Source organism: Mytilus californianus, unplaced genomic scaffold (genome assembly GCF_021869535.1).
Source record: "Mytilus californianus isolate M0D057914Y unplaced genomic scaffold, xbMytCali1.0.p SCAF_11, whole genome shotgun sequence".
NCBI classification, from domain to species: domain Eukaryota; kingdom Metazoa; phylum Mollusca; class Bivalvia; order Mytilida; family Mytilidae; genus Mytilus; species Mytilus californianus.
Genome location: NW_026262593.1, coordinates 72,362,976 through 72,388,924, shown reverse-complemented (window position 1 = coordinate 72,388,924; position 25,949 = coordinate 72,362,976). Strand labels below are relative to the sequence as shown.

At 32.8% G+C, this 25,949-nt stretch overlaps 1 long non-coding RNA gene across 2 annotated transcripts; it reads left to right on the top strand.

The window, feature by feature from the left end:
- The first annotated feature begins 666 nt into the window (after positions 1 to 666).
- Positions 667 to 23,433, top strand: LOC127720655 (uncharacterized). Of its 2 annotated transcripts, XR_007990910.1 has the most exons (4): positions 667 to 785; positions 3,991 to 4,068; positions 13,436 to 13,873; positions 22,894 to 23,433. It is a non-coding gene; the product is annotated as an uncharacterized LOC127720655 (long non-coding RNA). The 2 variants fall into 2 exon arrangements; XR_007990909.1 differs by lacking the exon at positions 667 to 785 and having other exon boundaries at positions 3,809 to 4,068.
- Positions 23,434 to 25,949: the final 2,516 nt, after the last annotated feature.

Sequence of the window (25,949 nt, the reverse complement as noted above, 5' to 3'; positions counted from 1 at the left end):
TCGGGTTGTTGTCTCTTTGACACAATAATCCCCATATCCATTCTCAATTTTAATACAAAAAACTTAAAAAGGCAGGACCGAATAGAGTGAAAAATACAAAGGCTGCGGCTGAGGAAAGACATTACAACTAATAAAATGAAGTACAAAATTTTTCATCCTAGCCCCATAAAAATCAAATGGTGGTCCCTTATCAACCTTTAAACCCTTCCCCCATCCCCCCCCCAAAAAAAAAAATCCAGTCCCTTTTTAAACGTACATTGCTCTCACACTTGTTTTAACTAAATGTTTACCATATATATTGAAATCATTTCAACAACATGCTCCTGTCGTACTGACGTGTTTTCATTCAGCAAAGCTCTGCATGACCTGCATCTTCAAGGCTGAGACTACTGTTATAGTAGTCTCAGTTCAAGGTCACAAAAAGTTTGGCTGTGTTTGGATATACGCCTAAGGCAGCCTATGGTTACCCATAGGTATCTTTGGGTACCCATGGTTTGATATTTTGATATATAGAATATCAAACCAAAGGTACCTATGGATAACCATAGGCCACCTCTGGCGTATATCCAAACACAGCCTTTGTCTTTCTTGAACTGGTTCCCTGATTTATTTGGATAACAGACGCTTTTTCTATCGACACTGCCACTCTGACTATTTCTTGGCTCTTGTAGATCGAACTTTAACAGATTGAAGGTCAGAATGTTTGTTCCGATTCCACAGACCTGTTACCTGTTCTGTAAATTCCACCTTTTCCAGATGAACCACTTCAGTTAGGAAATCCTAAGGTAGGATATGGGGAAATCTGGATTTAGAATATTTTTTTGTCATCTGCTTGACCACAATAAAGTCAATGCTTAATAGATAGAGCAATAATTTCCCTTCTACAGTTTAATAAAACAAATTTAAAATTCAGAAATAAAGATAATTCATTGAATCAAGACTACTATAAAATATGGACCTATTCAAGTACACCTTTTAGCCAAAATTTAGGGTGTGCTTGACTGGATTGTATTTTTAAATGTTGTGTAGGACTTTTTGTAAACGATAAATGCTGGCATGGGCATAATACTTGTAAGTAAGTTAAATTTTATAATGAAAATCTGTAATAGATAAAACTAATTAAAAGTCTGTGTTTTTTTTTTTTTTACAAAAATCTAGGCTTTACTTGCACAAAATCCCTATTTTCTATTCATCTACATCACAGGTATTTGGGGCATGGACCCTCCGTATTGGGCCCACTTAAAAAAAAATCTTTTTTTTTCCGTATTTCCAATTTTCTACAATGTTAGACATATAACCTGATAACAAGTCTCAACAATCCATTATTAGTCGATTACAATACCTTTTTTTACTATCAACACAAACCCCAAGTGAAAATGTAAAAATGGCTTGTCACTTTTATTCTGTATGTATATATCTGTTTAAAATTTTTTTAATACATTGTTGGCGAGCCATCTTATGTCTTATTAATATCGGGGGTGTGGAAATGCTATGCCCGACTCGCCCGACTCGTACATTTGAACACCCGGACAAGTAATTTATTTTGTCTGAGTTGCTCGTAGACAAGTAAAATAATATGCATGACAAAGTTTAGTTCAAACAAAAATAAAGAATTATTTTCAAAACTTATAAAGATGTTTAATTTCATGTAAAAGAAAACAATGATCAGAGAGTAAAAAACATATATTTAAGTCAAAACATCAATGTTCATGACGATGAATATTAAATAACAGAAATAGATCGATTACCAAAATTAAAAAAAAAAAATAAGTATGCGAACCCGGGTCACGTAAACATTGCATTGTCTTTGTCCATTGAACTGGGATTGTCGATTAGGATATATCCATCATTTAACGGAAGTGTCATTTCTTTAGTTTTGTATCGAGTTTCTGAAAAATACTTAATAAAAATACAGGGCAATCAAGACAAAAAGAGTGACGAGTCGTGTAGAAAATGTAAAACGCAAACGGAGAAGGACAAGAAGTATGAAAAAAAAAAAATCGGAAGGGAGCATTTCAGACATCGTGGGTATCAGATTCCCCTTGGCTATCTAGGGAAGAAAATTCGGAAAATAAATTGAAATTTTGTATAATTTGTAGACAGCATCCGACCCTTGCCGATCAAAAGTCAACCTTATTTGTTGGCAAAGTGGTAGATAGAAGGGACACTTTAATTGCCCATTAACTATCAAGAAAAAGCCAAGCAGTTGAGAGAAACAAATAAAATTCAATAGTTAATCTATTATTAGTTATCATTTCTTCACTCACTGTCCTCAAAATTTAGTATATATGTACCTACTGGCTAGAATTTATAATTAAATATTGCTGCAAAATTGTCCTCTAAGTGTCATTTCATTCGGTTGGTTTGCTGTTGGGTTTCTGTCCCATTGATGTTAACCCATTACCTTCTTTTATTTGTACAAATAAACACAATGACTTTCATTTATATTGTGATGCAAAACAGTTCTAAGAATCATGCATACAAGCTAACAGTTAAATACTTCAATATTTATTGGGACTTTCAGGACAAGTAACTTTTTTTACGGACAAGTTAAATTTACAGTTTTACTTGCCCATGGACAAGTGCTCACAACATACATTTCCACACCCCTGAATATTTACATGTACTTGGGACTTTTTAAATGTTCAAAACTGTTCTATTTGCTTAAAAGTAACCTGGAGAAATTTCTAGACACCATTCATTTAAGGTCAAAAGCCTTGTGACCTTAGGGTGAAACCCTACTGGAGCCCCAGTGTATGAATGCATGTACATATCTTACCAAGGAGGTTGATCTTACATTAGAGTCGGTTGGGGTAATTCCGTACACTTTCGGTCCTAAATGAAAGTCATTTGGTTCCCTGTTTGATAAACAAGAGAAATGTAATATGTATTGTATTTACCTGCCTGTACGAAATTACCCGGATCGGATCGACTATAATCTTTATCATGTTTATAGATTAATCATTTATGCTAATTCTTTTTTTTTTTCATTAATAAAAAAATTCTGCAGATGATTAAGTATAATTTTATAAATAATATTTTTTTCCAACAAGCTATAAGAATGTTTTAAATTTTAAAAATTCACAGAATCTAAATAACAAAATTTTAACTTCGCATTATTTGTTAAAGGGAGTCCCCCAACAGTATATACTCAGTTCATCATTATGGTAGGATCACATGTCCTGTGCATGCTGTGTTTATAGTACATGTATAATAGATTTATTATGTCTCCTCTATCTGAAGTTTGGTTAAACTGCCTACTGGGAAAAACATTATTACATGATTACATTCCCAATTACATGTACTACTATTAGTCAATTATGTGTGAAAAATTTCAATTTCATGGGTTTTAATCCCCCAGTGCATGATGTGAAACATCATAAGAATTTGTAGATATAAATGAAGAGATATGAAAATTTTATCCTCAGTACTGTGTCAGGCACTTAACGACAATAAAAACATTAATTTAGGGTAATAAATATTCCTAAAGAAATGAACATTGAGAAGTTCTCATTCTGACACACATTTCAATGATCAATTAAATCATCTTTTATTAGGGAGCTAACCATTTGATTTTTATGGGTGGGCTAGGATGAAAAATTTTGTCCTGCATTCTTTTTGATGATTAAGGCATCATGATAGATAATATTTAAACTCTTTCCTTACTTGAAAAAAGCACCTGGTTCCCTAAAGAGCACCAGGGTGCAAAATTTCAGGGGGAGGGCCCCGGTGCAGAGCCTCTATATTTACTGCTCTCCTGGATACTGATTTGTAAGCATGTAAAAATAAGGCCGCTAATGCCCTCATGTATCATCAACAAAGAAAGTGACAAATGAATAATTTTATTTCCTTTTTGCAATTTCTCATTGATGTGATGTAAATTTTCTGTTAGAAAGTCACACGATTCTGTATCTATATACTAGTATGACAGTTTGCCTAAGTTTCACAAGACTGTTTTATCTTATTTTTGCAGAAATTTTTTTTTTCTAGGTGTACAACTGTGCAAGTATTGAACATCGCAGCTTGAAATGCAATGTGACCTAAAAGACAACATAATAATGGACAGATGTAAGTATTTGGTAATATAATAATAGTTAAAGATATGGGGAATGTATGAAATTGTTTGAAAAAGTCCACATATAATACACTCCTTGAAAGTAGATTTTTATCTTTTTTACTGTTCTGCTAAATGAGGGTTTGGATGACTGAGGGGGTCCTTTATGTCGATCTTTATTCTTTAAATATTATACCATTTTCCTCTCTATTTAATATTTATTTTGCCCATTCATATTATCTCTATTCACTATATCTGTGTGCCCCATTATTCAATATTCTGTATTATTTTTGCAATTGTTTCTCTATTCTTGATTTGTTTGTCCTTTATTCTGCACTTTTTTGTCAATTATTCTCTATTCTGTAAACCCCATCCATACTCTCCATTATGATATATATATTCCACTATTCCTTCCAATGAAAAGATAAAAAAAGTTTTATGTTGTCCATATTCTAAATTGTTCTCTGATAAAATAATTAGTTACATAGTGTGCTAGTGACCTAATACGGTATATATGGGGTCAGTAAATACCATATGGGGATTCGCTCGAATCCCCATATGGTATTTACTGACCCCATATATACCGTATTACGTCACTAGCACACTATGTAACGAATTTATCTTACCGACTATCTTAACATGTGGTATTTAGACTAGTGACCTATCAAAGTGAGCAAGTCTTCAATACCGTTAGCATTAAGAAACTACTTCCATTGGTCATACAAAAAAAAAATGCCAACAATAACAACTTGTTAGCTTTAAATGTGTTTTATGAATTTATTTCAATCTTCGATCATCATCAATTTGATCGTCTGTTGAAACCTTTAAGATTTTTTCTCAGTACAGTTTTGTTATAATAAAGGGACATAACACCACTACTAACCGTGAATAGAAATAAGCCCCGCTTACTAACCTAATATGGAATATACATGGTCTCCACGCGGTTGCTTTTAACCAATCATATTCCTACAAGTGTATAGGAGGTAAGATAAATATATATACTAGCATATAAAATTTGATTTCTCCATCACAAGAAATATCTTTTATGGTTTTGATCTCTATATATATATATATATGGAAAAATTGGTAAAATAGATATAAAAAAAATGAAAGAAATTAAAAAAAATGAAAGAAATGGATGGTAAGTACATTTGAATATATGATAGGAAGTTTTCACTTTGCTGGCGGTTTGTACATATATTGAAGATGTGCATGTGGTCAGGGTTTTGATTTTTATTGATATTTGCTCTTTTGCGAGACAGTTGAACTTTGTCATTTTTGGAGTATTTACTTGCATAAGAGGTGCATATAGCTTTTCAGGATCACTCCTCCTACAGTTTGAAATGAAATGGCACCTTCATCAAAAACTTCATTTTAATGAGAAATAATTCAAATTTGAAGCATACAAGTAGTGAAATAATCTTTCCCTTTTAAGTTTTCATTTGTATGATGTCGTATTTTGAAATGATGTAAAATCACTAAATCATTCATGAAATTTCACGGAATTTTATTCAAATCTTAATTATATACATTTTAGAAGGTTTTTAATGCATTATTTCTTTTTTGTTAAATATGCATTGAATAGAAACAAATTTTATGTATTTGTTTTTCAATCTCAATTTGCTGAAAATCCCGGGATCCCTGCATGCATGTGTATCGCGCATGAATAGATCACAGTGAACTGGTTACGAAAGACGTTTCGGAAACATATGGTTTATCAAGTGTAAACCAAGGGAAAAAATCTAATTCACCAATCCAATTCAAGTATTTATAGATATGCAAATCATATAAGAATTATTGCCCTTTAAATTTTACACAATTTGTTCATCATGTTTGCTTACATTTAAAAATCTTCTGCTCTGAAACAACTGGACCGAATACTTCTAAACTTTACCTGAATGTTCCTTAAGGTATCTAGTTTATAAATTGTATCCGAAGTTTTGATCCATCAACAAACATGGCTGCCATGGCTAAAACTAGAACATAGGGGTCAAATGCAGTTTTTGGCTTATATCTCAAAAACTAAAGCATTTAGAGTGAATCTGACATGGGGTAAAAATGTTCAATAGGTGAAATCTATCAGCCTTCAGCTGAACCGAACAACCCATTGTTAGGTTGCTGCCACTAAATTGGCAATTTAAAGGAAATTTTGCAGTTTTTAGTGATTATCTTGAATATTATTGCAGATAAAGATAAAAAAAGGTTCAGCGAAGTAAGATCTACAAAAACGTTTATGTGACCAAAATTGTCAATTGACCTCTTTTAAGGAGTTATTGCCCTTTAAAGACAATTTTTCACACTTTGTTCATCTAGTTTGCTTGCCTTACTTCAAAAAATCTTCTGCTTTGAAACTGCTGAATTTTTTTGAGCCAAACTAGGGCTGAATGAGTTTCACGAGTATTTAGTATATTTTTTTTATTTTATTTCCTTGCACGTCAAGAAACATAGCCACTATGGCTATAATGGAACATAGGGGTAAAATGCATTTTTTTTGCTTTTCAAGAAAATATGACAGATACAAAGAACATTTAAATGGCATTTTTAAGCCACTCATTAATAAATATTGAAAAGCAAAAATAATCATTGATGAAAGATTTTCAGCAAAATGTTACAGGTGAGCGATTAGGGCTCTTGAGAGCCTCTTGTTTTAAGATATAAATGGGAGAGCTATCTTTTTAAAGTTTGAAATTTTTTAGAGATAATTTATTGTAATATTGTCTGTCTGTTCGTCCCCTCTTACACTCTTTATACATGTACTTGGATTTCAGGATTTTATATGCAGAATAGCTTTGACAGGCTCAGCTAATTCTAAATGGTCTGGAACCCCACCTTTTTTTTTACTATCAATGCATTTGAATGGGGACATATAGTTGGAACCCCCCCTTTATCCTGGGTTAGGACCACCCAGAAGTAAATTATGTAAAAATAAAATTCCATTTTTTCCGTATTTTACTTATAAATAGACTTAGTTTTCTGCCAGGAAACAACACATTCACTCTGTGGTTAAAGTTTTTGTTGAGCCTGCGACTTTTGTCGCAGAAAGCTCGACATAGGGATAGTGATCTGGCGGCGGCAGCTACGGCGGCGGCGGCAGCGGCGTTAGCTAACTTCTTAAAAGCTTTATATTTAAGAAGGTGGAAGACCTGGATGCTTCATACTTTGTATATAGATGCCTCATGTTACGAAGTTTCCGTCAGTCACATGTCCAATGTCCTTGACCTCATTTTCATGGTTCAGTGACTACTTGAAAAAAAAGTTCAGATTTTTTGGAATGTTAAATTCTCTCTTATTATAAGTAATAGGATAACTATATTTGGTATGTGCATACCTTGCAAGGTCCTCATGCCCGTCAGACAGTTTTCACTTGACCTCGACCTCATTTCATGGATCAGTGAACAAGGTTAAGTTTTCGTGGTCAAGTCCATATCTGAGATACTATAATCAATAGGTCTACTATATTTGGTGTATGTAATGATAGTAAGGTGTACATGTCCAACTGGCAGGTGTCATCTGACCTTGACCTCATTTTCATGGTTCAGTGGTCATAGTTTAGTTTTTGTGTTTTGGTCTGTTTTTCTAATACTGTATGCAATAGGTCAACTGTATTTGGTGTATGGAAATATTTTACGATCTTCATGTCAGTCTGGCAAGTTTTATTTGACCTTGACCTCATTTTCATGGTTCATTGCTCAATGTTAAGTTTTTGTGTTTTGGTCTGTTTTTCTAATACTGTATGCAGTAGGTCAACTTTATTTGGTGTATGGAAATATTTTACGATGTACATGTCAGTCTGGCATGTTTTATTTGACCTTGACCTCATTTTCAAGGTTCATTGCTATAAATGTTAAGTTTTTGTGTTTTGGTCTGTTTTCCTAATACTGTATGCAGTAGGTCAACTATATTTGGTGTATGGAAATATTTAATGATGTACATGTCAGTCTGGCAGGTTTTATTTGACCTTGACCTCATTTTCATGGTTCATTGCTTATGTTAAGTTTTTGTGTTTTGGTCTGTTTTTCTTATACTTTAAGCAATAGGTCAACTATATTTGGTGTATGGAATGATTGTAAGGTGTATATGTCTGTCTGGCAGGTATCATCTGACCTTCACCTCATTTTTATGGTTGTTTGGTCAATGTTCAGTTTTCCTGGTTAACTTTTTTTCTTAGATACCTTAAGCAATAGGTCAACTATATTTGGAATGATTTTAATGTGTACATGTCTGTCTGGCAGGGTTCAAATGACCTTGACTTCATTTTCATGGTTCATTGGTCAATATAGAATTTCCATGGTTTGCTAGGTCTGTTTCTTTTATACTATAAGCAATAGGTCATCTATATTCTGTGTATAGAGGGATTGTATTAAAGGTGTACATGTATTTTTGGCTTGGTTTATCTGACCTTGACCTCATTTTCTTGGATCATAAATGTTAATGTGATACTTGTAGTAAAACTTTATATGTAGGACTATCAACATAAAATCAATGGTCAGTTTAGTAGGCGAGACATTTCAGCGTGTGCACTCTTGTTAAAATTTTAATAACTTAATTAATTTCTTATACTATTTTGGATTTGTACCAAAGTTGGACAGAAGCTTGTTTATGATCAAAAGCTAGTATCTAGAAGGAAATTTTGTAAAAAAATAAATCCATTTTTTCCGTATTTTACTTTTAAATGGACTTAGATTTTCTGCCAGGAAACAACATATTCACTCTGTGGTTAAAGTTTTTAAAATTTTAATAACTTAATTAATTTCTTATACTATTTTGGATTTGTACCAAACTTGGACAGAAGCTTGTTTATGATCAAATGCTATAGTATCTAGAAGGAAATTTTGTTTTCTTCCAGTTAAAAGTTTTTAAACATTTATTTGATTCATAAACTATCCTGCATTTTTACCAAACTTGGACAGAAGCTTCTTACAATCAAAAGATAGTATCAAGAGGAATATTTTTATTGATTTACTTCCTCATTTTTGTTGAGCCTGCGATTAACAGAAAAGGTAGGCGAGACACTGGGTTCCGCGGAACCCTTACAAATTTTTTCTAATACTATATGCAATAGGTCAACTATATTTGATGTATGGAAATTTTTTATGATCAACATGTCAGTCTCGCAGGTTTTATTTTACTTTGACATCATTTTTCATGGTTCATTGCTCAGTGTTAAGTTTTTGTGTTTTGGTCTGTTTTTCTTAAACTATAAAAAATACTTAGTAGGTCAACTATATTTGTTGTACGGAAGGATTGTACCTGTCTTGCATGTATCATCTGACCTAGGCCTCATTTTCATGGTTCATTGGTCAATGCTTAGTTTTCTTGGTTATAAGTCTGTTTCTTAAAAACTATAGCAATAGGTCAACTATCGATATTTGGTGAATTAAATGATTGTAAGGTGTACATGTATTTCTTATTATTGGTTAATCTGATCTTGGCCTCATTTTCTTGGATCATGTAAAGTTCATATGAAACTTGTAGTAAAGCTTTATGTTTAGGACTATCAACATATAAACAATGGTTAACACAGAAGGCAAGACATTTCAGCGTGTGCACTCTTTTTCAGATATTATAATTGGTGTATGAAATGATTGTAAGGGGTGCATGTCAGTTTGGTAGGTTTCATCCTTGACCTCTTTTTCATGGTTCAGTATTGTATGTTAAGGTTTTGTGTCTTTGTCAGTTTTTCAAATACTATAAGCAGTACCTTAACTATATTTGGTGTATGGAATGGTTGTAAGGCTTATATGACTGTCTGGTAGGTATCATCTGACTTTGACCTCTCCTTCATGGTTAATTGGTCAATTGTTCAGTTTTTGTGTTTTTGTCTGTTTTTAAAATACTTAAAGCAGTATAGGTCAACTATATTTGATGTATAGAATGATTGTAAGGTGTACATATAAAAAAGAGGATGTGGTATGATTGCCAATGAGTCAACTCTTCACAAGAGACCAAATGACAAATGAAATTAACAGCTATATATAGGTCACAGAACAGCCTTCAACAATGAGCAAAGCCCATACCGCATAGTCAGATATAAAAGGCCCCGAAATCACAAATGTAAATCAATTCAAACGAGAAAACAAAGGCCTAATTAATGTACAAAAAAAATGAACGAACAACAAACGACAACCACTGAATTACTGGTTCCTGACTTGGGACAGGCACATACATACAGAATGTGGCAGGGTTAAACATGTTAGCGGGATCATAAATTCATATATTTTAGAAAACTTAAGAAAATCTGTTATATTATAGAAATTTTATTAACATTAACAATATTAAATGTTGTACTTTAAACTATATATATTTGATTTATGCTTTTACATTAATATTTTAATTCCCGTATTGCTATGAAATTTATTATATGTTTTTTCTCATGGCAGCTCTAATATAAAAATGTATTTTTCTTTGAAGTTCATTATCTTCTTCATTTCTAAACACTTGTTTAATTATACACCTTTTTTTCTATAGCCATTATTATTACAGCTGGTCAGTGGTCATAAACCTATGAAAATGAGTCAATTATTTAACCACAGAGCACTATACCCACATGTTCTTATCCTGTGTATTTGATGAATAATTTTAAAACTAATTTTCATCAAAACTCATTAACAGGGCAAGATATGGAAATTTATTTTTCTTCTGTGGTTTTAGAATATTAAGTAACAAAATGAAAATGATATTTTGATAAACATGTTGTTGTCTTTGTATTAATTGTGCTCTCATAAACCATCAGATTAGTACCACTATGTACTGTACTGCAATAAAAAAAACATGAATCAATATCAGGGAACTTGAAGTAATTGAAAACCAATACCGTATATATAGTTGGCTATAAAAGGGCCGGACATGTACAAACTTAGGGTTCTGAAGAAATGTTCGATTGCCTATAATTGCCTACATCCACTTCATTTTAACTCTGACGGATAGTTGTTTCTGGCTGTCATTAGTCTGTAGGTTTGGTTTCAATTACTTCAAGTTCCCTGATATCAATGGATATTGATTCATGTTTTTTTTTATCGCAGTACAGTACATACTAATCTGATGGTACTAGTTCAAAACCCAAACTGCACTCTAACTTTACTTTGCCTCAACCAAGTGTTATGAAACTTATACACAATGCTTATTAACACCAAACACTGATCAAGTTTGGGTGTCGTCTCTTTCACCATTCTCATATTATGTTACTTTATTAATAAAAAAAATTGATAAATTTGAGCAGGGCTTCCAAAATTTCCTGACGTCAGCACGGACATTTTTCAAAGAAATATTTTTGACGGTCAATGATCAGCTGGATACTTAAATGTAACTGAGAGGATGCATAAATTGATATATGTGTCTAAATAATTAGTAGTGTTATATGCAATAAAATTATTTATAACTGTTTTGTTTTCTTCATTCTAAAAATAAATAAAATATTATCCTCGGTATTGTGTCATTTTTCTGTGTATCGTAATACAGTAACCATCATTGCATCAATCAGCTTCAGTACCTGACTGTTCTCATGTTTTTGTTTCTGTTTATATAATCTATCTTCTCTCTGTGAGTACTTAACACTTTGTAAATTAAGGCCATCTTATTTGAAACTGTTGATGTTGGCTTTAATTGCAGTACAACTTGATCATCAATACACGTGATACTTTTCTTTTTGTGTATTGATTACCTGACCACGTGACTTTTACAACTGATGCGGTATTTATAGATAACGTTGAGGAGGCCCAATGAAGGATATTGTTTTAAACCGTGTAAAATCTACTGAACAGTGATAACATTTTTCTTTGTACAATTTCCCAACCTGATTTAGAAAATAAGGAATAAATAAAAACATACTCAGTTGATAAATAATTTAATGAATAACAACATGATATTTTATGTAAGCATATAACAACAATAAAATATCAGAAGAGCACAATGTTGACAAACACACGCAATAAATATTACAATGAGCACATTGAAAAGAAGCACAGATCACAGCACAAGATTAGAAGTTCATTTAGTCTAATTTAAGATTTTACATTCATGAGCTTGCTAAATGCATTGTTCTGATAAACATGGCGGTTACGAACGGATTGCCATTTGCGGATAGCAGGAACAGGGTCAAAGTCTTTAACATCTACACCTACTAAGCTTATCCTCATAAGTTGATCTAAAGCGTCAATACCTAGACTACACCTTAGTTTTGTCTTGATAATGTTCTGCCTTGAAAAACCCCTTTCACATTCAACACTAGAAACCGGCAAAACACGTGAAATTTCCATTAGCGAAATTGTATTTGGGAACTGGTCTTTTCTTGAAATAATTGCAGTCAACAGATCGGCAAACGAAAGTCCCTTGTAGTTGTTGAAGATCAAATACTTAAGTATGCCCCATTCTATTTGTAGTTCTTCTTGGTTGACTATACTATAATGGTCTCCGAGACACTCTAACTGTTGTTCACCGTAGCGAGGAAGGTCGTCAACACTACTTGGAAAGTTCGACGGTTCAAATACAGAGAATGCTTCGAAAATTTTGTTGTCTGGAAATCGGTCACGAATGTTATCATGTATCAATTGGGCACATTGCACGGCTCTTGTCTTGAGATGAATGTCACGGTTGTTACGTTTAAAGGTGATAGTGTTGAAGCTGTCAGATTGGTCTGTTGATTTTAGAAATTCGGCCCATAATGGTCCAAATGAAGGAATCTCGGTTAAGTACTCGGCCTCTATTGCCATAAGAAAAGAGTCAACTAATTGTTTCACTGTGGCATAAGACAAGTCACGTTTTTGAAGTGATTTGCTGAGCTGATTAATTTTACCAAACAGGTCGGATAAAAAGTAGAGCATGAAAAAGAACTTGTATGTTGTCATACTGTTGTGAAGAGAATTAGCCACGATGTCGGTGTCACTCTGGTCGCCTAACATGTTTACAATGGAGACAACAGAACGGCGGAGATTGTCTAAAGCGTTTCCCATAGAAAGCCAGCGGACTTTATGAATATCAAGCGGATTTAACAACGGATCATCTATTATAAGTTGCCATGATCGTAGTTCGGCAAGGTTTGTGGGTGAACGTTTGTAATACGAATATACAGTGCTAACAATGCTTTCTAAAAATTTAATGTCCGGAATTTCTTTTGCCGTGTCGACACAGGCTAATGCTAGGCGGTGAGCTACGCAATGAACCTCTACTAAGTGTGGAGAAGTGTCTTTTATTATTTGAGATATATTTACAAGCAGGCCGGGACATCTGTGTTTCATTGACACATTCTTGTTTTATTTATTACATATTTTAGTGTATTAAAAGTATTTATACTGCTTCCACTTTTCAAAATTCTAACAAAGCTCTACCTCTTTAATGGATAAATAAATGATACTAGTCAAGAACTCAACAGATATTTTTTTTCAGGTTCTCTGGTCGTTCGTACTTGTTGGCCACACACATGGAGATATTGATCCTGCTTTCAGCTAATATCAGAAAAATTAAGAACAAAGGATGCTGAAACTGTGCAGTCACTGTTCAGGATTATTCCAGATGTTTCAAAAGTGAAATTATAATACAATATATGTTACTGGTTAATTCCTATGATTAGTAATTTTAAACAACACACAGAGACTTTGCATTATTGTTTTACAAGAGAGACACCAAAAGATGCAATCAACATTTATCATTTTTATCAAAATACACCCAGGACAAACCATGGATACACTTAGCTTGAAATATTGTGCTTTCTTACCAGAATTGCCTGGATGTAAAAGAAATGAAGAACCTAAATTCATGACAACAATCAGGAGATACGCAGAAGAACTAGTATAAATGGTTAAAGATGAAAGAATGCAGAATAGGGTACTGTCACATTCAGTCTTAATAAGAGTCCTGCTGCTTTATATATATGCATTTTTAGGCAGCTAAGCTGCCTTATGCGTGCACCCTAGATTTGTGTTCTACCCAATAAATGCTGAAATGCATGCCATTGTTATTATCTAGCTGGCTAGATTATGTTATTCATAACTAATTGGACATTTTTTTAATACTTTTATTTCTGGAATACAAAAAATATGACCAGAAAAACCTTAAATGATCGTCGAACTACCCAAAACTTTTGAAGTTGCACATAGGAAGTTAGTGCTCAATAGAAATCCGTACGTAGTTTATTATCCCCTGTGCTTTTGGCTACGATGTCTAAGAACAATTGTATGAAATATTTCATTGCCGAAAATCGGTAATTACAAGTCGTTTATATTTCGCAAATGGCAAAATGCACAGGAATATTGTTCATGTACAACAAATCTCTATGATAGAGGAAATATATAAAGATATATAATTAATGGGTGGTAATTTTTAACTTATCTTGCCAAATAAGGTGGTTGCTATTTTATGAATGAAACGAGGTCATGAAACAGATGCGGACATCGACATTGATGGGATGTTTTAAGTAATGTGGACAACTCGTCCCCGAGACAAGTCGGACCGAATCCACTCAAACCGTCTAAGAAGACAACTTTGACCGTTTGTCAGATTTACTTAGGGTTTCATAAAATATTAGACTAACATGTCTAGCGGAGCCATTAATCTTTTGTTTGTGCATTGGGGTCTATTTAGGGGTATTTGGAGGGGCCTGAAGAAGGGAGGGGTTTACTATAGAACCCTATGGGATATATTTTTTTTAAATTTTCAAATGACTATTTCTCGAAAACAGTAAGTGATAGACACATGCAGTCTTCAGTAATGAGAACAGGACAATAAAAAAAATCAACCAAAATATAGGGTGAGTCCCTGGGGGTCATCCCAACCCCCTTTAATTTGAAAATGTACTTTCATCTTGTAAACCGTTGCGATCCCCACCCCTAAACATTATATATACTTGTATGGGACAATAAAAGAAATTAAATGAAAATAATTTGGGGGAGTTCCCGGTGTCGTCCCACCCCCTCCTGTTTGAGAACTTGGAAATGGTTGAGATCCCCACCCCTAAACCATATATTTTCATGTATGGGACAATAAAACAAATCAAATGAAATATATGGGGAGTCCCTGGGGTCACCCCACCCCCTCCTGTTTGAGAACTTGTAAATGGTCGAGATCCCCACCCCTAAACCATATATATTCATGTATGGGACAATATAACAAATCAAATGAAATATATATGGGGAGTCACTAGGGTCACCCAACCTCTCCTGTTTGAGAACTTGGAAATGGTTGAGATCCCCACCCCTAAACCATATACGTTCGTGTATGGGACAATAAAACAAATCAAATGAAATATAGGGGGAGTCTCTGGGGACACCCACCCCCTCCTGTTTGAGAACTTGTAAACAGTCAAGATCCCCACCCCTAAACCATATATATTCATGTATGGGACAATAAAACAAATCAAATGAAATATAGGGGGAGTCCATGGGGACACCCCACCCCCTCTTGTTTGAGAACTTGTAAACAGTCAAGATCCCCACCCCTAAACCATATATATTCATGTATGGGACAATATAACAAATCAAATGAAATATTTGGGGAGTCCCTAGGGTCACCCACCCCTCCTCTTTGAGAACTTGGAAATGGTCGAGATCCCCACCCCTAAACCATATGTATTCATGTATGGGACAATATAACAAATCAAATGAAATATAGGGGGAGTCCCTGGGGTCACCCAACCCCTCCTGTTTGAGAACTTGTAAATGGTCGAGATACCTACACCTAAACCATATTTATTCCTGTTCATCATTTCAAAAAGATTTGAATGACATACAGGGTCAATCTCCTAGGTGTCACATATGCATATCACTTTACTAGACCAAACCAATATGGACTGGACTTTGCCAAATGTCAGGAGACCATAGGAATGACGAATTATGGGGGCTTTGTTTGGGAGACTTCGTAACGGCATCCTGTTACAATTATTTCTTGTTTATTATAAAATTTTATTGATGCAAAAAATGAGTCTAGGTTAATTGAATTTACTTTAATTATTTATTAAATTATTTCTGGGCCTATAATAAATTTCATTTATGGCTCATTTTAAAGAAAACATATAAGTCTTTCAAGCAGTGTAAAGCCCGAGAATATTTGACCAACTGTTTTATAATCACCTGTCATTTTATTCCAAACTTGGTATGGAGTAACATCATGCACTTGGGGTTGAAGATGGGGATCATTTACATTGATATATGAGTTGCTTTTGAAAACCTTGATGAAATATTGATTAATTTGCCTAGATAATCAATTCTTTTAATGAACATAAATGTACAATATACGAATGTTTAATGTTTGTTCTTTCAAATCTTAAAAAAAAATTGAAGCAAAACTGCCACAGTTTTATCATTACGTTTGCCTTGGTTTTTGGTTAACAGCCTACAGCGCTTACAGTGCTTTGATTTTATGCCCCGTCGTAGCGGAGGGGGCATTAAGTTTTACCCTTGTACGTCTGTACGTAATTTGATATAAGAAGATGTGGTATGAGTGCCAATGAGACAACTCTCCATCACAATTTGTAAAAAAAAACCATTATAGGTCAAAGTACGGTCTTCTACACGGAGCCTTGGCTCACACCAAACAGTTAGCTATAAAAGGCCCCAAAAATGACTAGTGTAAAACCATTCAAATGGGAAAACCAAAGGTCTAATCTATATAAAAAATGAGAAACGAGAAACACTTATGAACCACATCAACAAACCACAACTACTGATCATCAGGTTCCTGACTGAGGACAGGTGCAAACAAATGCAGCGGGTTTAAACGTTTTAATAGGTACCAACCTTCACCCTTACCCGAAACAATAGTGTAACATCACAACATAGAAAGACACAGTATAGATGGAAATTTTTTTTACAAAATAAATAATTTTGTTGTTCATAGTACGAGAAACAGAAGTAAAAATTTAAAGTCATACTAAACACTTATCAAAGCAGCTGGTATATATCAAAAATAGAGAAACATTGAATAACAAAAAACATTGCGATTGTATCAACAGGTCAACATGAAAGTACGATTTGAGAGTACTCGCAGCTACGTATACTGAAAGCTAGTTAAAAGCCAAAATTAATCAATTAATAATAAAAAAATCATGCATCAGCATGATCAGAGACTAAAATCAACTAAAACACATCCCAGGGATTTAGTATTTAATATCATGCATGGACAGTCAAAGAAGACATGACTTGTGCAATGCCAAAAATAAAAGTATCGACAGGTTGTAGGATAGTTATGTTAACCTCTATATAGAAAAAATTAACGTGGATTTGTATTTATACATCCCACTTAAAAAAAATACAAATTTAGTTATGTTTTAATTTGCTGATGACAAAATCGTTATTTGTGCTAATGTAAACTATAATCAAACATCTTAAATTACAACATTTGTAAGATAACCTTTACTAATAAGTTTGTTTAATTTAGGTTCGATGAGTTTACATGGATCACAGAGTGATTTCCGTGCTTTTAGTACAATATTACTGTAAAATTTAGGATGTGAAATACCGTTTTTTATAAGTTTTCTTCAGGTACAGCCAAATTTACTAATCAAATCTTTGTATCTATGAAAGAATTTAGTAAAAGTTTTAAGTAACTTATGGTAACGAAATCCCTGACTTAATAATTTACCAGTGTAAGTCTGTACGTCCCATTAATTGGTTTCTGTTCTCTAACTTTAGTTTGCCTCAACCAAATGTTATGAAACTTATACATTGCTTATTACCACAAACCACAAATCAAGTTTGAATTTTGGTAGCGTCACTTTTACCATTTTAGATCTAAATGGAAAAATTGCTGATTTTTTTGGTGTCCGTTCTCTAACTTTAGTTTGCCTGAACCAAATATTATGAAACTTATACACAATGCTTATTACCACAAAACAAAGATCAAGTTTGAATGTTGGTGGCCTCACTTTTACTGTTCTAGAGTTATGCTCCTTTACAAATAGAAAAATTGCCAAGTTTTTACACGCCAGTTTATGGGACGTATTATGGTATATCGTTGTCCGTCCATCCGTCTGTCGTGAACATGTCTGACAATCAAAAACGCTTGAACCAATTTACATGAAACTTTGGTGAATTAGTTATATCTGTTGACGTGTGCTCCCTTTTGTTTTTTATAAATTTTAGGCTTTGAGTTTCCAAGTTTTGGTTTTTTTTTCATTAAAAAAGGGGGAATTTCCAGTTTTCGGACAATAACTCAAAAAAAAATTCACCAATTTGCAAGAAACTTTGGTGATTTGTTTATATCTATTGACATGATCTCCCTTTCGATTTTTATAAATTCAAGATTTTACGTTTCCGAGTTATGGAGTTTTATTCATTAAAAAAGGGTGAATTTCCAGTTTTCGGACAATGACTCTAAATGCTTTCTGCAGTTTTCATGAAACTTTAGTGAATTGTTTATATCTATTGACTTAAGCTCCCTTTTGATTTTTATCAAGTTTAGGTTTTAAGTTTTGGAGTTATGTGATTGTATTCATAAAAAGGGGGGATTTTCCTGTTTTTTTTAACAATGCTTTGAGCAGTTATCATGAAACTTTGGTTACTGGTTGTATCTATTAAGATAACCTCCCTTTAGTTTTTCATGAATTTCTGATATGACATTAAGAAGTTATTGAACTTTATTCTTTGAAAAAGTGATGGGCATATATCATGCACTCATGGTGCAGCTGTTTATTCATTTTAGTTCACTATAAAGTTAAGTTTGCTTAATCAAATGTTCAACAACTTATACACAATGCATATTACATTGTACCACAAAACTCCGATCAAGTACTCATTTGGGTACTGTGTGTCACTTTTACCATTCTTGATTTATTACCCTTTAAAATGTTATATGCAAGCGGGGGCATCATCTGTGTCCCATGGACACATTCCCCATTTATTTATTCACAGAATTTTGAAAGGAATAAATAATACATGATTTTCACATAGATAAAACATATTGTTACAAGAATTTATACCTGTTTAGTACAGATGAAATGCAACTCAACAACAGAAAAAATAAATAAACAGCATAGATGCAGTTTTGACCTATATATACTTGTGTAAAAATAAGGAGATGGTACATGATTGCCAATGAGACAACTATCCACCAAAGTTTGAATAAAGTGGATGTAAGCAGTTATAGGTAACTGTACAGCCTTCTACAATGAGAAAAACCCATACTGTATAGTCGGCTATAAAAGGCCCCGAGAAATCTAACGGCCTAATTTATAACAAAACAAGTAGCGAAAATCAAATATATAACATACATATAAAACCAACGATTTCCATGGAAGTATTGGCTCCTGACTTGGGGACAGGCACATAAAGAATGTGGCAGGTTGAACAAGTTTTTGAGTGCTCAACCCTTCCCTAACCTGGGACAGTGGTGTTACAGCACAACTTAAGAACAAACTATAATAAAATGCTTCGCTGGGCGCAGCTTGATACGACCGCAGAGGTCGAACCCTGAACAGTTGGGGCAAGTATGGACACAACATTCAAGCTTGATACAGCTCTGAATTTGGATTGTGATTAAATATTTGACACAGCATAGGTTTCTGACACAGAAAGAATGTGGTCTAAGAACTTCAATTTTTTTAATTTACCTATTATGGTCCAATGTCCAAAATCAAAATACATGGTTAGAATCAGCATATCAAAGAACCTCATATATTCAATTTTTGTTGAAATCAAACAAAGTTTAATTTTGGACCCCAACTTGGACAAACTTGAAAACTGGTCCCATAATCAAAAATCTAAACACATGTTTAGATTCAGCATATCAAAGTACCAAAAGAATTCAATTTTTGTTAAAATCAAACTAAGTTTAATTTTGGACCCTTTGGACCTTAATGTAGACAAATTTAAAAAACGGGACCCTAAATTAAAAATCTAAAAACACAGTTAGATTTGGCATATCAAAGAACCCCAATAATTCAATTTTTGATGAAATCAAACAAAGTTTAATTTTGGACCCTTTTGACCTCAATATGAACCAATTTGATAGCGGGCCCACAAATAAAAAGTCTAAATACATGGTAAGATTCAGCATATCAAAGAACCCCATATATTCAATTTTTGTTGAAATCAAACAAAGTTTAATTTTGGACCCCAATTTGGACCATCTTGAAAACTGGGCCAAAAATCTAAAATCTAAATACATGTTTAGATTCAGCATATCAAAGAACCCCATATATTCAATTTTTGTTGAAATCAAACAAAGTTTAATTTTGGACCCCAACTTGGACCAACTTGAAAACTGGTCCCATAATCAAAAATCTAAACACATGTTTAGATTCAGCATATCAAAGAACCCCAAAAATTCAATTTTTGTTAAAATCAAACTAAGTTTAATTTTGGACCCTTTGGACCTTAATGTAGACCAATTTGAAAAACAGGACCCAAAATTAAAAATCTAAATACACGGTTAGATTTGGCATATCAAAGAACCCCAATAATTCAATTTTTGATGAAATCAAACAAAGTTTAATTTTGGACCCTTTTGACCTCAATATGAACCAATTTGATAGCGGGCCCACAAATAAAAAATCTAAATACTTGGTAAGATTCAGCATATCAAAGAACCCCATATATTCAATTTTTGTTGAAATCAAACAAAGTTTAATTTTGGACCCCAATTTGGACCAACTTGAAAACTGGGCCAAAAATCTAAAATCTAAATACATGTTTAGATTCAGCATATCAAAGAACCCCATATATTCAATTTTTGTTGAAATCAAACAAAGTTTAATTTTGGACCCCAACTTGGACCAACTTGAAAACTGGTCCCATAATCAAAAATCTAAACACATGTTTAGATTCAGCATATCAAAGAACCCTAAGAATTCAATTTTTGTTAAAATCGAACTAAGTTTAATTTTGGACCCTTTGGACCTTAATGTAGACAAATTTAAAAAACAGGACCCAAAATTAAAAATCTAAATACACGGTTAGATTTGGCATATCAAAGAACCCCAATAATTCAATTTTTGATGAAATCAAACAAAGTTTAATTTTGGACCCTTTGGACCTCAATGTGGACCAATTTAAAAACGGGGCCCAAAATCTAAAAACTTAATACACGGTTAGATTCAGCATATTAAAGAACCCCAAGAATTCAAGAATAAAACCCCATTGAAATTGATCAAGAAATAAGCAATTTATACGAAGTATCTTCTTTTGCACAATACTGTGCAATTGAATATTTCTTGCTATTGCGCAATACTGTACAATTGACAAGTTCTTGCTATTGCGCAATATTGTGCTATTGGATATTTCTTGCTATTGCGCAATACTGTTAAATTGAAGATTTCTTGCTATTGCGCAATACTGTGCAATTGAAGATTTCTTGCTATTGTGCAATACTGTGCAATTGAAAATTTCTTGCTATTGCACAATACTTATTATATAATAATTTACACATCCTGTTTGGTGTGTATCTCCTACCATATCATTATTATTTGCTTTTAAATATAAATCAGAAATAACCAACTTAAAATGGAAAATTTTAAAAGTAAAAAAAAGGAAAAAAAGAAAAAAAAAAAAAAAAAAATCCCCCCCCCCCAAATTTTTTGAACCCCCTTATGATTCATCACCCCCAAACTCAATCCCAGCCTTCCCTTTGTGGTATGGTACCTTGCAGTACAATTTCAGAGAGATCCATACACTTGAACACAAGTTATTGTCTGGAAACTATAAAAATGCTTATTTTTGGCCCCTTTTTGGCCCCCAATTCCTAAACGTTTCGGGCAATTACCCCCAAACTCAATTCCAGCTTTCCCTTTGTGATATGGAACCTTGTAGTACAATTTCAGAAATATCCAAACACTTACACACAAGTTATTGTCATGAAACTAGAAAAATGCTTGTTTTTTGCCCCTTTTTTGGCCCCTAATTCCTAAAATTTTGAGGCAATTACCCCCAAAATCAATTACAGCCTTCCCTTTGTGATATGGAACCTTGTGGTACAATGTCAGAGAGATCCATACACTTACACACAAGTTATTGTCTGAACGTTACAAAAATGCTTATTTTTGGCCCCTTTTTGGCCCCTAATTCCTTAACTGTTGGTACCATAACCCCCAAAATCAATCCCAACCTTCCTTTTGTGGTATTGAACCTTATGGTGAAATTTCATGGAGATCCATTCACTTAAACTAAAGTTAGAGTGCGAAAACCAATGTGTCTTCGGACGACGCCGACGTCATACCAATATACGACCAAAAAATTTTTAATTTTTGCGGTCGTATAAAAATCAGTTGAAAAGGTTTCATCATATTTTTATAGGTCAACTGTCTTGAAATGATTAACAAGTGATTGTAGAATTTAATAAACATCGCAATTGTCAATTGAAAAGCCAAAAACAAACAAACATCTACTATCAACATCAAATTCCTTAAAAACAAAAGCTTTAAGATACAACTTTAGATGACAGGAAAAGTCTTGACTTTGGATAGGCACATGGACTTGCAGTAGTTTCTGAAAACTCAATATTGCTCCCCTTTTAAATCTTGATCAGTATTTGTAAAATGAAAAAAAGTTACATAGAAGAATGCAGGTTGCCAGTAACATTCAATTGGAGAAAGGGAAAAGATTACTCAACTCTACACTGAAATAATTTTGAAAACTATTAATGGCTATACTATCTTTATTGTAAACAAATGTTGGAAAAATTATGTACCTTATGATCATGTTTTGTTTGAAACGTCACACAAGGCGTTTCACACAAGGCAATCAAAATGTTCAGAGGGGGAAATGAAGTTTTTTTATAAATGTCAAGTGTGAAAGTCTCAACCTATCAACATGATCAAAATTGTTGACCTCACTATTAATATTTACATTTAGCATGTACAGTGGAATAGAATGTTTTTGTTATCTTTTATTAAATGTTATTTTACTTTGCTCTTATAGGCAGGATTGAAAGGAAGAAAGAACTAGTCATCAGTAAAGAAACAGATCAATTTATATAACATGTAATAATTCCATCTGAATATAACAAACATTGCACATGTTATGAAGATTTGTTCACATGTCTACTCTGATTTGTACCCGTAGTTATGTATTTGTAATATTATATAGTACATGTATTTTATTTTAGAACAGTATTTTTTTTTTCCTGTGGAGAACATCAAAGAAATTTAGAAAAATATAATTAAAGATAGTTTCTTCCATTTTTTCTGTGACAAAAAAAAAATTGTGCAAATTAGGAAAATGAAATGAGGCTATATTATTAAATATTTTTGAGTTTTAGTTTTTTTTTACGTCCTATTTTAAAATTTCATTGGCATTTGAAGTAATGAGTTGAAACCAGTTTTTATCAATCATTTGTTTTTTCAAGATGTACAAACAGTACAGTAGGTTAAGTCTTTGGTGTACATTAGTTTACTATGATGTTAAGGTCAAATAAACTTGAAACTTTGTACTTACAAGTGTTCATTATGAAGTCATTTTTTTAAATAATTACAAATGAGTTACTGAACACGGAAATGTGATTGTAGACACACATCTCAATCCCATAGAGCACCGCCCTCCTCACCAGCCTCTCAGTAACCTAATGGTATATTGACTTTGAAAATTTCCTTAGTTTACACTGTAAGGTTTGTGATAAGTTCAGTTTAAGGAGAACCATTAATAGTATGTTAGGGATATTTTATTTGCAGTTGAATAAGCTTTTGGACAACGCATGTGCTTGGGGATTTTTTTTTACCTTGAACCTTCAATCATGGTCAAATAACTAAGAATCTTTTGCAAAGTTTACATGTTAAAGTTTATGCTTAGGCCAGTTTAAAATCGACCACTTATCAGAGGCGTATTTAGAGGGGGCCTGGCCCCCCCCTCTTTTGTGGGACAAATTTGTTTGATTATATATAGGGAATCACTGAAGCATGACAAAAGAGATGCAGTAGAGAGCAACCTTTATATTTCTTAGAAAATACTTTTTTCGGAACTGTAATGAAAAGTATGCTTATAAACAAAATTCATATTTTTTTTCAGTTAAAGACATATTTTTTATGAATCATAATATTTCAACAAATGTTTGAAACAAATTAACATAAAAACTCTCTAAATGTATTAAAATTCTGTATTGTAAAATCTTATCAATTTTGTTTTTTCGGGATTTTTCCCAATATATGTTTAAGAAATCTGTAGCATAATTTTTGCTTGTAGATTTTATTTCGGGATTTTTCCCGAAATGGGTAAAAAAAGTCTATGCAACAAGTGTGTGCTTGATAATAGATTTATATTTTCGGGATTTTTCCCAAAATGTGAAAAAAATTATTAGTCATGATTTCTAGCATATACTTTGGGTTTTCGGGATAAATCCCGAAATATTTGAAGACATCTGTGTTATACATTTTGTACTTAGTTTATTTTTGTCTGGATTTTTCCCGAAATGTGTTTCAGATCTATTTGTCAAAATGCTTTGCCAACATATATGTTATAAATAATAATGTTGAAAATGATTTCGGGACATTTCCCGAATAAAAAGTTGTCACATACATTTGTTGTATGTTCGTCCATTCGTTTGATGTGTTTTGTCATTTGATTTTGCCATGTGATTAGGGACTTTCCGATTGAATTTTCCTCGGAGTTCAGTATTTTTGTGATTTTACTTTATACATCTTTACCACAAATATTTTGAAACTTTAATATATTTTGGGAAATTTCCCGAAAATTAAATGTAAGTTTTATCAATTATATGAATAAAAACAGGGAATATTGTAAAACTTGTGTGTTTCTTTATGAAATCTGCATTCATTTATGGTAAACATTGAAAAATATTATAAAAAGGAATAAAATGGATTTTACTCTTTTAAAATAGAGTCAGTTCTTGATGAACTGTTGTATGATTTATTGTTCCTTAAACCTTCTGATTGATGATGACTAAGTATACATAGTTTTGGGTTTTTTTTCTATTTTTTTCTATTTTGTATTACTTTATTTCATATGAACTGCATTTCATCATAGTGTAGACGATATACATGGTTGCAGAATATATACTTTCAGAGATACCATATACTCAATTAGATATGTAAAATATATATATATTGTAAAGAATGCACACAAACATAGCCGTAAATTTGAATGTGTTCACTTTGAATAGAAATATATATAGTACGTTGATAAAAACATTGTTTTAAAATAATGAAGTATTGCTTTAAACAGATTTTTTTGAATGATATGACATTAAAATCAAAACGCTAGCTTCCAGTCTAATATATATATCATTTTGACTTATTTGTACATAAAAGGACACACTTAGATTTTGCAATGAGGTGGAAGCGTAACTTTTATTCAAGGTTTCGCTATACTTTACTATCTCTAGTAGCTGATATTCACAATAACAACGAGAAACATGTATATCTAATATAAAAACAACAATTCGCTTTTATAAATAAGAAGTAGCTACAATTGTTTTTCTGTATGTTTATTCACTAAAGAAACTAACATTATACAAAGTAATAGACATGAAAGCCAAGTTTGATCGGTAATAATTTTTCATCAACTGAAAGTTATAAAAGTCGGTTTCACAAAACATACGACTGAGGTTGATCGTATGTCATGAACAATTCGGTATAGTTACGATCAATTTGGGTCGTAAGTTTTTTTGGTGTGTGTGAAACAGACTCCATGTTTGTGCTTTTTTGCAAGAGTAGAATGTAAACTGAAAATATATTTAGGATCAGCACTTATTTCTCACGTTTCTGTTCATTATAACCTTCACTTAGTTGAATTGAAAATGGAAATACCTCTTTTGTAATCAAATGAAAATACAAATTTTATCATTTCTTAGAAACCTTCAGAAATCATAAAAAATATAGATGTAATAACAGGAGATGAGTGAAACGGATTTGCTTACCGTTCCGAAGCAATTGGTAATACCCCTTGCTTTGGTTGTGTTTGTGTTGCTCAGTCGTTAAGTTTCTTTGGGAGTATCTTATGGCTGTGATAAAGTCAAACATATA